The sequence below is a fragment of the Halyomorpha halys genome, unplaced genomic scaffold (genome assembly GCF_000696795.3).
Source record: "Halyomorpha halys isolate HHAL.00 unplaced genomic scaffold, Hhal_1.1 Scaffold202.1, whole genome shotgun sequence".
NCBI classification, from domain to species: Eukaryota; Metazoa; Arthropoda; class Insecta; order Hemiptera; family Pentatomidae; genus Halyomorpha; species Halyomorpha halys.
The window spans coordinates 505177-520050 of NW_027116652.1; positions in this window are offsets into that span (position 1 = coordinate 505177).

Here is a 14874-nt window from a genome sequence, read left to right on the forward strand (position 1 = left end):
GTGTGTTGGTCTGGCGGATGTTGAGCGAGATACGGACGAACTAAGAGGACGAATAAAATTGTATTGGGTTGCGAAAAGGAAAATGGCGTAATAGCCCACTTCCTGTGGCGTAGGAAAAAAAAAAAAAAAAACTAATTATAAATTCCGATAGTCTTGCCAGTTGGTGAGAAGTGGAATGACTGTATTGAAAACCAAATTGAAAATCAGGAATTATTTCGATGCTTTGAAAAAAAGAATTAAGATGTATTTTTATAACTGATTCCAGTAATTTTCCAAAAATGGGTAATAAACTGATAGGTCTATGGCTGCTGATTTGTTTAGCTTTCTTACCAGGCTTGTGAATTACTATAAGTTCGGCTTTCTTCCATGTATCCGGTAAGTATCCAGTACGAAGGTAACTGTTGAAAATTTGACGTGATAAAAAAAACAGTTTTCCAGGTTAACATTTTTATTGCTATGACTGGGATCAAATCATGGCCAGGACTTTTCATTATCTTGAGCTTTTTAATCAGGTCCTGGATTCCTTTTGGGGACATGAATTTAGGTGGGAGTTCAACTGTTGCGAGGTGGAGATTTACATACTTGTCAATTTGTGGTATAAGGTTGAATAATAGTACAGTTCTTCTCTACGATATGAAGGGATTTTCAATTGGGATGTTAGTAAAAAGGCTTTCAGCATCAAATGAAGTTAAGATAAAGTTATCAGGTATGTTGAAGGATTGTAATAGTTCTTTAAGGTGGAAGGAATTTTATTCTCTGGACTATTATTCAACCTCATACCACGCTTAACCTCACCACATTTCTTTCAGCTTCAGAACGTTGCTCTAATTCTGGTTACCTGACCTTTCATGATAAATTTTACAACCAGATTAGACCTTATTTCTTTTTTACACTGTTCCAATGTAGTTACGAATATGGGAGGTTACTCGTATCTTAGGTTATCCTTTATCTTTGACTGAGGCTGTTTCTCATTAAATTTGTTTTACTTTATAGGAAAATTTAATAAAGGCAAATAATTAAACAATTCTGTTCTGATTTACATTTTAAGAATGCAGTGTGTTCCAAAAAGTCATTTTTGAGATATGATAATCATTTTGTTCAGAAAAAAAAGTTCCTCTTTAGTTTAAAATTTGTTATGAAACAGTTAGATCAACAATTACCTTAATTTTAATTTTTCAAAATGCAGTATATTTGTTCCTAAAATGGGATTAACTTATGATAAATGCCATAATTTATTACTTTTTCAGATACTTAAGTACTGTGTTCTTATGAAGTGAAAAGATTTGCCATTTTTTTTTTTTTTATTAGAATCCGTGGGTATATTTTTTTTTCCATCAGTATGGTAATTAAATTATTTAACTATATATTCCATTTTAATTAACTGATAATGCTTATTTGATATGCTTAATTTTATCTTTCATATTTGTGTCTTCAGCAGATATTCAGATTACGAAGGGGTACAGCTTTAAAGATATAATAGAAAATAAACAAAATTCAAAGAGAACCTGCCTAATTCTATATTTACATAAATCGGCGAAACATTTACCTATACTAGGGAATAGAGATTTAATTGGTCAAATTAAAATTAATGAAGTTACAGTTCTACGGAGAGTTAAATAACAGCAATCACAAACTTAAACTTTTACTATTTAATGTGTTTATAGTTGACCATAGATTTATAAGAGGAAAAGATGATCAGGGGTGCGTTCAGGGGCATAACACTGTAAGTACCACTTATTAGTGTTCTTCACTCCAGACCATCCTTTTCTCACAAAATTCTACTGATTGGAAAAGTAAAAAATCTAGATCATTCAAAATATAAATAAAAAGGAGCAATCATCACATAAGATAAATAACTATCACACATCTTCAAATAAATGTAATAGGTGCAAATACAACTCTTCTCCTGTTTCCTATAATATTCATTATAATAGTAGCATCAACAGCAATTCATTGGATAAAAATTGCTTTAGCGTTGTTGGAATTATAAAATTAATATTAATTTTTTACAAATTGAGACTGTTTAAAACTACATTCGGATATTGGAATGATTTAGGAAAAGGCACTGCAACAAAATTATTAGTAATTGTAAAGATAACAGAACTTTTGATAATAAATGAGATGATTTCACCTTAAACAACAGGAATTGGTTTATAATTATGCATAACAAGAAGACACATTACATACTGCATACATTTGGACGTATATTAAGGTTGAAAGAAATGAATACCTGAAATTCAGCTTCATAACTTTTCTCTGGGCAACTTTGAGATTCTAAATTTTCTATATGATTTAAAAAATTTCGCAACACTACACGTAAAGGTACTCTTTCTTGGTCTTTCATTTCATTCCAGATTAATTACATGAAAAATTCATGTTCAGTCTTATCCTAAATTATGATTAAATACTTAAATTTCTTACACACCAGACAGAATGCTCTAAAAACACTTGTTGAATCGATCAACCAAGCCAAAGATAATTACATTTAAAATAAGCATATAGAAAGAGTTATACATAGAGGTACTAAAGTAAAAAGCTAATTTTCCTTCACAAACACATTTTTAATATCGTTTCAAAAAGGTATGTAGAAAATATGTTATCATTGTAATTTTATTTATTAAATTTTGAATATTTTAAAACTAGTTTATTTCTCCTTCTTCTTCTTTTACTGGCACAACAGGCGCATGAAGCTGCCCTTGGCCTTCTCAACGGCCGCCAACCATCTTTCTCTATCTTCTGTAAGGGTAACTGGGATCCTCAGTTGTCGCAGATCCCCCTCACAGCATCCCTCCATTGGCCTTTCGGCCTACTACGTTGCCGCACACCATTCGGAACGTAACTGTACAGTTTATGAGCCACTCTTTCCTCGTTCATAAGTACATTACAAGTAAGTTACATGTCCCAGCTATTTAAACCTCTGTATCCATATGTACAAGAAGATGCTACATTCCTTATAGAGCCCAAAAAGTTTACCATCCGGGCCCTAAGATTCTCCTCAGAATTACTCGTTCAAACCTGTCTAGCAGGTTAATGCTTTTATTGCTCAGGATTCAAGTTTCTCCACCTTATGTGACGACTGGCATTATCAACGTTTTGTACAGGGTGAACTTGGTGGTACGGCTAACAAATTGGCTTTTAATTTGCCTTACAATGGAGGAATAGGCTCTATTTCCCGCAGCAATTCTGCTTTTAACTTCTTCTTTATCCTGGTTCTCATTGATAATATTGCCAAGGTAAAAACTTCTTACCACTTCGAAATTATAGGGGCCCATTACAAGGCAACTCTACCTCTCGTCCAGAGGTTTTTTACCCAACAGCATAATCTTGGTTTTCCCATTAATATGCAGGTCCATCCTTTTTGCTTCGACATCCATCGCTTCGAAAGCAGTCTTAATGCTCTGCAGGTATCTACCGATGATGACGACGTCGTTTGCATAGGCCAGAACTTGGGTCATCGTTGTGAGTAATGTTCCTTCCTGATTTATTCCTGCTCTATTTATGATTGCTTTGTTTTGAATTGAGAAGGTAGAAATTAAATCAAAAATTAAAACCTTTAGAAAGCTTTTTATTCATTTAAATGTAGACATAAACATTTTAACACAAATGAGAGGGAAAGAAATGAAACATTAACGCGACAAAAGCAGGAAGGTTATAGTGTAGCTTTGCAGTGTTATCATAACATTTCCCCCCTCTTTAATTAATAAGTAACATAGTATTGTAGCAGGCAGCGAGCACGGAGTGCCTCTACAACCCACTAGGGCACAGCACTACAAGCCTCTCAGAAGCTAATGCCAAATGTAAATAATCTTTTAAATTTAATAAAGTAGTAAATAATCTTTTAAATTTAATAAAGTAGTAAATAATCTTTTAAATTAATGTAAATAATCTTATCATTGTAAAAATATTGTATCTTGTACAAATGTTTATATCTTTATAATAAAAAAAGACTGAGCAAAAAGACCCAACCGAACTATCTCAAGTAGAGTTGGAAGTGTGAACACTCAGTGATAACTGATCACATGAGGCCTTTTATTACCACCGGGCTGATCGGTTTTGTCATAGCACTGGTGGCGTACACTCTACTTGAGATAGAAAAGCTCATTGCAAATCCTATTCTCACAAGAGTCAGGTTTTTTTCAGTACGCCTACCTATGATGATGGCCTACCTCCTTCAATCCTCTCCTTTTTTCTAGCAATCTTAGTCCATCCGCTTCATCTCGGCAACCAGGGTAATTGATCCTGTCTCTCCACAGCTCTAGTCCGTCCGAATTCAAATTTTCTGCTTTGATTAAAAATCAATACAATTTGTTAGGAGGATTCATGCGGGTCATGAAAAGAAGCTCTGTTCGCTAGACATAAAATTATGCGTGAGATAAATCAATGGTAGAAATCAAACATTTTATTAAACAAGCGACATAGAATATATATAATATTCTTATGTATGATAAGTTCTAATTGTTATAATTTTCTTCAATGGCTAAACAGTTTAGTAGTGCTTAAATTGCCACTTATTTTCACTACGACCAATCTTACCTTAGATCACAAATGAGCTTAAATATGTTTTTAAAACATGTTACTTGGGCATTGTGCAACCGGTTTTATAAGTAGGCATGGATTTTTACTTTGAATACGGTGAAAATCATAATTAATTGACAAATAAATTTAACAAATAAGATCTACTGTTAGCCCTGGAATCCAAATAGAACAAAAGTATCTTTGCCCCAAAGAAAAGGTCTGATTATTCTCTTTTTGTGTTGTTTACAATGATTTACATGTTGTTTATGAAACTCTTCTAATGAATAAGTGGATTTTACAACTTTGATGCTCTCTTGTTATTATTTCCAACTTGATTTCAGTACGTTTTTGAGTAAAAGATATTAATACTAACTTTGAAAAGCATATCCTCCGTTATATTCTGTTATTTTTGATTATTTCATTTGTCAGAATTACTTTTCGATATATCAAGTAGTGTCTATATGCGTTTTCAGTTTTGCCTCTGAGTTCATAGTGTGCGGTTATATTGTAGTGTGTGCGCAGCACATTAGACATTTCTTATTTTTTATACTTTCATGTTTTATTTAATACTTTTTTGTTATTTTTGTTTACATTATGCAATCAGGCGATGATTTAAGCAATTCGCCCGATTTATCCCAAAACTTCAAACATATTTCCGCTAATAAATCGGATGTAGACCTACAATCAGAAGAATCAAATTCGAAAAAAAGAAATTTTGAATGCATAGATTTAACACAGTCACAATAACCCGTTAAAATATGGTTAATTATTACCAGGAAAGTACTCCTTTAAAAGCTAGAGTGGGAGGTTCACTTAACATGTTATCAGAAATTGACCTTCCTCAGATAAGCATACAAGAACAACACCAAATACTAGCAATAATAACAATACTAACCCAAATGCTCAGCCCAATTCAATAAAAATACTACCGATATTCCTACATAATGCCAATAATTATAAACAACTTTTAAATGGCTTAAATGCATTGTGCATCAGACCATTCACAACCCAACTCATCGGAAACAATACAAAAATTATGTTTTCAAATATAGACGACTACAGAACTATGACGAAGTATTATAAGGAAGAAAAAATTGAATATCATACATTTTCAATGAATAAAATTAAATATTTGAATGTAGTGATTAGGAAGGTTCCCTATTTTATAGCCAAAGACGAATTTAAGGGCAAATTAGACTCAAAACAATTTTAAGTTGTCCACGTATCCATAATACTAAATAAAGATAAAAAACCAACTCTAATTTGTTCTGTATCTCTCAAAACAACAAAAAGACTGAAGATATTTTTAATTTTAAACATTTATTTTCTGCCCTACGTATAGTAGAACCCAAACACAAAATCACAGACATTCCTATGTGTGCAAACTGCCAAAGATACGGTCATACAAAGAACTGTTGTCATTTGGAACCGAGGTGTGTTAAGTGCAAAGGTAAACACCATTTCTCAAAGTGCCCGTTAAAATTTACGGATAACCTATTTTGTGTAAATTGTGAACTAGCTAATGCGGCTAACTACAAGGGATGTAAATATTATCAAATCCTTAAAAATAAAATAAGCACACCTTCAGAACCAAATATTCGTAAATCTGATATTAATTCAAACTGGCGCGCTACGAGAATCACTTTAAAAAAAACTCATACGCTGATGTTATTCCATCAATATTAAAACAACCAGAACCAAAAACTCAGTTCACAATTAATCAAGACAACGAAATAAATGGTGAAAATTTATTGTCTACAATAACTAAAATTGTAATCGAAGCTATAAAACCGTATTTAATACAAATCATGACACATCTATCCACGTTAGTAGCGTCCTTCTTGATGGACCATGATATAAATAACAGCTTACCAACAGTTACTAATTCTCTCCTGAATAACTGCGCTTTAATACAAATCATACAAATAATATTCTACGAATGTTCAAATATTCATTTTTCGTCTATGGGTACGGTTAAGAAAATTAAACAGGAATGCTTATAGCATATCATCTCAAAGAAATGAATTAAAAATTTTCCTTGATTCAAACTTCATTGATATAGCCTGTATACCTGACACACTTATCCCAAAACATCAAATTGAAGAAACCAGGTTACAAAATTTTACGTAAGGACAGATATTGTTCGACTCCTTCTGGTGGTGTAGACTTAATAATCATAAATAATATTGACTTCACTGAAATTTCCATTACCAACGTATTTAATATAGAGGTTCTTTCGGTTCGTTTAAACTCATCTCCTTGTACCGTTGTCACAGCAACCCGTTTAAACCAAATATTGATATCTATGTTTCTATAAAAATAAAAATAAAATATCGTTCCTAATCATCGCTATCGATATTAATAATAATGTAAAATATCAAAACGAACATGAATTTATCAATTTGAAATATTCAAAAAATATTATTAAGCTTTTTATAAAATTTTCTTAACCCTTTTAAACCAAATATCGATATTTCGATGACAAAATATCTAAAAATTATTTTTGTGCTTTTTCTCATCTTCGATATCGATTTTAATAACAATGTAAAATATCGATGTTTCTATAATAATAAATATCGAAATATAGTTTCTAATCTTTGATATCGATATTAATAACAAAGTAACATATCGAAAGGAACATGAATTAATCAATTTAAAATACCGAAAAATTATATTTAAGCTTTTTATAAAATTTTCTTAATCTTTTTAAACCAAATATCGATATTTCGATAACAAAATATATCGAGTGGAATATGAAATTAGCAAAATAAAATATTGAAATACCTTATTTTTGGTTTTTTTATATGTAATAGATTTTAGAATGAATCTCCACCAGCTAAACGTAAAAAAGCAAAATTTAAAAGTACAGGCATAAGAAATAATGAAACTAAACCAAAAAAATATAACAGGTTTTATATTATTAAAAGAACAGAAACTGATGAAATTGGAAATGTTTTAGATTTCAGTAGGATTTCGCCTTTTTTTATTTATAAAAGCTTAATTAATCTGATTGGTGAAATCAAACAATGTAAAAAATTAAGAGATGGAACACTCTTGGTACAGCAGATCAGGCGGCATATTATGTCAGGTGGGGCAGAGTTGCCTTCGCTCTGGTTTCAGCGTATATGCCGCCACGACAGGCGAATGTAAATATCAATCTAGAGGATAATATAGCTGCTGTGGAGGCTGTCGCGCTAAAGTATAACAGTGTGATAGTCTGTTCCAACACCAATTCGTGGAGCACGGCCTGGGGTTCAGTTCGTACAGACGCTAGAGGAAGGTTGGTAGAAGAATGCGTGGCGAGGTGTCAGCTGGTTATTATGAACGAGCCTTCTGGTCCCACATTTGTTGGTGCGCGGGGCCAGAGTTGGATAGATGTGACACTTGTCACGGCTCCCATAGCAAAGCGTATTGCAGACTGGACCCTACGGTCAGACACGAGCTCCGACCACCGGGTCATAGCCTTCAGTGTGGTGAAGGAGGAAGGTGGTGCCCCAGAAGTAGAAAAGGGCTTTGTGACCCGATCGGCGAACTGGAGAGCGTTTTTCAGTGAATTGGAGGGAATACTCGCTGACAGAGAATGGGAGGAGATGACCCCGATTGATGAGGAGACCGAGATTGATCACAGAGTGGCAATGCTTACGGGTGCCATCACTGAAGTGGCGAGTATTACCCTCCATCGCCGAAGGGCGAGACTACGTCCGGTTCCATGGTGAACGCCGGCTCTAACACAGTTAAAAACAGAATACTACAGAGCCAGGCGTAGGTACCAGGAGTGCGGAAACGACGAGAGGAGGCCTGTACTCCGAGAAGAATCTAAGCATAGGTAAAGGGTATACCGAAACGGAGTGCGTTGCCAGAAGAAGAAATCCTGGGATGAATTTATCGTAGAGGAATCAGAAAAGAATCCCTGAGGTATCCCGTACAGGGTGGCACTGGGAAAGGTTAAGCCGTTACAAGTGATGGCGGCTATTAGAGTGAGAGGTGCCCAGGCAACCACCTTGGAGGAGGCTGCCAAGATGTATATAGACTATACATACCCTAGGGATGATCCACCCCAGGATACTGCAGATGATGGAATGGTTAGACGCACCACGTTATACCCATCAGGTACCGACCTATGTCCACTATGGGATATGTGGGACCTTCGTCTTGCCGTGAACAGACAAAGGATAAGAAGGGCTCTAGGACTAGATAGCATAGATACTGCAATCCTCAAGAACAGTGCCCCTTATATCGAGGAAGAGCTATTGGATATATTCAATGAGTGTCTGGATAAGGGGTATTTTCCAAACAAGTGGAGGATCGCAGACTTGAAATTGCTCTACAAGGGAGGTGGTAAGGAAAAAGAAACGCCCAAATCCTATCCACCAATAGGCCTCCTCCCAGTAGCCAGTAAGGTCCTGGAGCACATGATCGTCCACAGCCTTAGACCAATCCTAAGTGCTGCAAGTCACCCACGGCAGTTCGGTTCGACCCGTGGCAAGGGAACTTCGGATGCGCTGCTGAGAGTGCGTAGGGACGTGGAGGAGAGGGCGGAGAAATATGTTTTATTGATAATGTTTGACATCTCTTCCGCCTTCGACAGCGTTTAGTGGCCCCGTGTACTCCAGCGGTTGCAAGAGCTCGACACCCCCAGTAATCTATATTCCCTCGTAGGTAGTTACCTCAATAACAGGAGTGTCAGGATCACGGGAAACTACTACGAGGTCGAGAGAAAAATCGAAAGAGGATGTCCGCAGGGTTTGGTCCTAGGACCAACTCTGTGGAAGCTAGTATTCGATGAGTTGCTGGGGGAACTAGAGGACAAGGGGTTCATAGCCACGGCTTACGGATGGCCTGGCAGTCATCGTGGCCAAGAACAGCAGATCCAGACTAAAGTCAGAAGCGGAGAGGTGTGTCAGTCTCGTAGGAGAGTGGTGGGTGAAGAGGAAGTTGAGTATGGCAGCAGCCAAGACTCAGGCCATGCTCATAAGAGGCTCCATGGACAGGGATCGTCCTATCACCCTGGATATCCAAGGAGAGAGGGTGAGACCGGGTGAGGAGGTGACATATCTTGGTGTGAGGATAAGAAGAAGATTCGATGCCACTTCTCACCTGGTGTATCTCAAGGACAGAGTGACCCTGTCACTCAATGGATTAAGCAGGATAGGGAGTGCATTTTGGGGCCTCAGGTACCCTGCAACGATGACCATATATAAATGTGTGATCTTGGGAATTCTGAGGTACGCACCCCCTGCGTGGAGCCGAAACCTCACACAGACACAGAAGAGAAGACTGGCCACCATACAGAGACTGGCTCTACTGAGGGTCACGAAGACATACAGAACGGTGTCACATGAGGCGGTGCAGGTGCTGGCCGGAGCGATGCCTCTGGACCTCATCCTCAGGGAGAATGTCCTTAAATATGAAGTTAAGAGGCAGGGACTACAAGGGCTGCCGGGGGAGCTCCGAGAGAGGATCGGTGAAACTCCAAACTTATGGAAGAAAATACTGCGAGAGGACTCAATACAGGAGTGGAATGGACGGTTGGTAGCAAGCCAGAAGGGCGCTACTTTGAGAAAATTCTTCCCTACCGTCCTTTCTAGATTGAAGGCTAAATGGGTCCTCCCAGACTATTGGGCCTCACAGATCCTAACAGGACACGGGGGTTTCGGGAAAAGTTGCAGAGCTTTGGAAAGAACATCAACCCCCGGTGCCCAACGTGCGGAGTTCCAGAAACAGCAGAACACGTAATAATAGATTGCTCTGCCATGGAAGGACACCGAGCCAGGCTGTCGAGAAAGACCGGGATTTACGCCCTCGCCGAGTCGGACTTTCCCTGGTTGATGGAAGAAGAGAATTATCCCTTCTTCAGGGAGTTCATTTACGGGTGGAAGGAGGTGGTGGGCCCCACTCATTTTACGATGGGAAGGGCTTGACCGCCCAACATCGGCGAGCCACCAGAAGATGAGGAAGCTGACCCAGACCAAGACCAGGAGGGCTGGACCAGCCTGGTAACTGCAGGAGGCATCGTGGCGGATGGAGTGGACAAGGTGCAGCTCCAACAGTAAGGCGCTAAACCTAGCGCTAGGCTGCACCACAGTAAAAAATAAAAAAAATGTAATAATTAAATAATAAATAAAAGAATAAAAAAAAAGAATTGGTGATGTTTGGGAGCAGTGGCATGCGCAAACCCCAGCGCACTACACCACTGCTCCCGTGCCCCGTATGCCAGAAATGACAAGGGAGGGGGATACAAATAAAAAATAAATAAATAAATAAATAAAAAAAAAGGAACACTCTTGGTAGATATATTGTCTGATAAACAATCCGATAAAATCTTAAAATGTGAAAATCTTTTAAATAATTTTCCGATTAAAGTTGAACCACACGCTAGGCTAAACATGCGTAGTACCGTTATTTGGTGTCCGGAGCTCAATTTTTGTTCTATCGAAGAAATTAAAGATGAATTGAAAATGCAGAACGTTGTTGATGTAAAAAGAATGACATTTTATAAAAATAACGAAAAACATGAAAATAATAATTATCTCTTAACTTTCAATATCCCAGCTTTACCCAATGAAATTAAAATAGGATATCACAATATTAATGTAAGAATGTTTATCAGTAACCCGACGCGCTGTATGGTATGCTGTAGGTTCGGCCATACAAAACTTAGATGTAAAAAAGAGCCAATATGTAAATATTGTGGAAAAGCCAAACATGAAGGTACACAATGTAGTAGCCCCTTAAAATGTGTCAATTGCCCAGAACAACATGACTCTTTTTCGAAAACCTGTAAGGCTTTTCTTAAAGAAAAGGGAATTACAAGATATGGACAAAATTAGTTATATGGCCGCTAAGAAAAAGTACGAATCACTACATCCACTTTCTTCTCAGATTACTTTTTCTAATATTGTGAAAAACAAAAAAAAAGTTAGTGATAATGTACAGACTGATGAATTGGATAAAGTCTTTGTATTTAAAAAGTCGCCAGAAACAACTAACAAACCATCCTTAATACCCGGTCGCTCGCTAAATAAAAGTGGTACCCCCACTCCTCCCCTTCACACTCCCCTCTCCAACTATTCCCGTATCTACCTCTCCCATTCCTCTCCCTTCCACACCTTCATCTTCCGAATCTCCCACACCTATTAACCCACCGCCTACGGCTTGCAAACAGATAGAAGCTGTTCATTCCACGGATCCGGACTCTTTAGCTTCGGAAAAAAGAGCCCCTAACGAATTCACCTCTCCTCACGCTTGCCCAGGTAACTCACTCGGTCAATGGACTTTAGTTAAAGATACGAGACCTAGAAGTAAAACTCGAAATAGATCTCCAAACTGAAAGTAGAGTGAAGAGAGAGGAGCAAAGTAAGTAGTATAGGATCATAGATAATAGATAATAACTAGTATAGGATCTCAAGAATAGGTTTTTCTCAGCTCCAAAAAATAACTAGTTATGACCCTAGTCCAATGGAACAGTAACGGTATTAAAAGTCATTTTAATGATTTGAATATATTAATTTCTGATGAAGATCCGTTCTGTTTAAGCTTACAAGAAACACATCTAAGGCCTTCAGATCAATTAACTTTTAAAGGTTTCAAAATTTATAGAACAGATTTCAATGAAAACTATGAACGTGCATGCAGAGGAGTAGCCATTGGCGTAAAAGACTCAATCTATTCCCACCCAGTAGAAATAGACTCCTCACCTCGAAGTAATAGCGGTTACAGTTCATTTAAACATTACCTTCACAATTTGCAGTATTTATCTTCCTCCATAGACAGCTGACAGAGCCTGCTTTATACACCGGAGACTTTAATTCGAATTCCATACTGTGGGAATCTAAAAATACCAATCCCAGAGGTGGAATAATTGAAAATTTCCTAGATTTAACTGACCTTCTGCTACTAAATTCTGGTGAACCAACCTATTTCAGCGCTACTCACCGCACATTTTCATCTATAGATCTTTCTATGTGCAGCAGTTCACTAATTGATGCTATAAACTGGACAGTTCTACCAGAACCTTATGGTAGTGATCATTTCCCAATCCGTTTGAAATTGAGAAATGTCAATCACGATAACAGCACTATACCTAAATGGATCATAGAAAAAGCAGATTGGTCTAAATTCACTTCGCTAGCTGGCCCATATATATACAATCGGTCAGCTGTTCTCGATCAGCTGATATGGACGTGTCAGCTGACAGTCCGTAACTCATATGATATCGATATTTCTATAAAATAGAATATCAAATATTGTTTCCAATCTTCGATATCAACACTAATAATAATGTAAAATATCGATGTTTCTATAAAAATAGATATCGAAATATGGTTTCTAATCTTTGATAACGATATTAATAACAAAGTAACATATCGAAAGGAACATGAATTAATCAATTTAAAATATCGAAAAATTATATTTAAGCTTTTTATTAAACTTTCATAACCTTTTTAAACCAAAAATTGATATTTCTATAAAATAAAATATCGAGATATCGTTTCTAATCTTCGATAATGATATTAATAGAAATGTAAAATATCGAGAGGAACATGAATTTATCAATTTAAAATATCGAAAAATTATTTTTAAACTTTTTATAAAATTTTATTAATCTTTTTAAACCAAATATCGATATTTCAATGACAAAACATCGAAAAAGTATTTTTCTTCTTTTTGTCATCTTCGATATCTATATTAATAATATTGTAAAATATCGATGTTTCAATAAAAATAAATATCGATATATAGTTTCTAATTTTAGATAACGATATTAATAAAAAAGTAACATATCGAAAGGAAAATGAATTAATCAATATAAAATATCGAAAAATTATATTTAAACTTTTTATAAAATTTCATAATCTTCTTAAACCAAATATCGATATTTCAATAACAAAATATATCAAGTGGAATATGAAATTAGCAAAATAAAATATTGAAATACCTTATTTTTGCATTTTTCAAATGTAATAGATTTCTTACATAAAATATCAATATTTCAACAACATAAAATATCGAAATATCGTTTCCAATCTTCGATATCAATATTAATAACAATGTAAAATATTGATGTTTCAATAAAAATAAATATCGAAATAACGTTGCTAATCATCGCTATCTATATTAATAACAATGTAAAATATCGAAAGAAACATGAATTTATCAATTTCTAATATCGAAAAACTAATTTTCTGCTTTTTATTAAACGTTCATAACCTTTTTAAACCAAAAATTCATATTTCTATAAAATAAAATATCGAAATATCGTTTCTAATCTTCGAAAATGATATTAATAACAATGTAAAATATCGAGAGGAACATGAATTTATAAATTTAGGATATCGAACAATTATTTTTATACTTTTTATAAAATTTTTAAACCAAATATCGATATTTCAATGACAAAACATCGAAAAAGTATTTTTCTTTTTTTTGTCATATTCGATATCTATATTAATAACATTATAAAGTATCGATGTTTCTATAAAAATAAATATCAATATATAGTTTCCAATCATTGATAACGATATTAATAAAGAAGTAACATATCAAAAGCAACATGAATTTATAAATTTAGAATATCGAACAATTATTTTTAAACATTTTATAAAATTTCATAATCTTTTTAAACCAAATATCGATAATTCGATAACAAAATATATCGAGTGGAATATGAAATTAGCAAAATAAAATATTGATATACCTTATTTTTGCTTTTTTGAAATGTAATAGATTTCTTACATAAAATATCAATATATCTATAACATAAAATATCGAAATATCGTTTCCAATCTTCGATATCAATATTATTAACAATGAAAAATATCGATGTTTCAATAAAAATAAATATCGATGCTAATCATCGCTATCTATATTTATAACAATTTAAAATATCGAAAGAAAGATGAATCTAAATATTTCTAATATCGAAAAACTATTTTTAGGCTTTTTATTAAACTTTCATAACCTTTTTAAACCGAAAATTCATATTTCTATAAAATAAAATATCGAAATATCGCTTCTAATCTTCGAAAATGATATTAATAGCAATGTAAAATATCGAGAGGAACATGAATTTATCAAATTCTAATATCGAAAAACTATTTTTAGGCTTTTTATTAAACTTTCATAACCTTTTTAAACCAAAAATTCATATTTCTAAGTTACAGTCAGCTGGTACTTCGATGTCAGCTGACTGAGCAGATCAGCTGATCATGTGTATATATATATAAAGATGTGCTGAACCCAATAAAGCCAGTATGTTACAGCAGTTCAAACGTGTTACATCTTATTCCTTCTTCTCTTTTTTGACATTTTGCTTTCGCCAATACTTAACTGGTGCCGAAACCCGGGAGCTTTAGATAC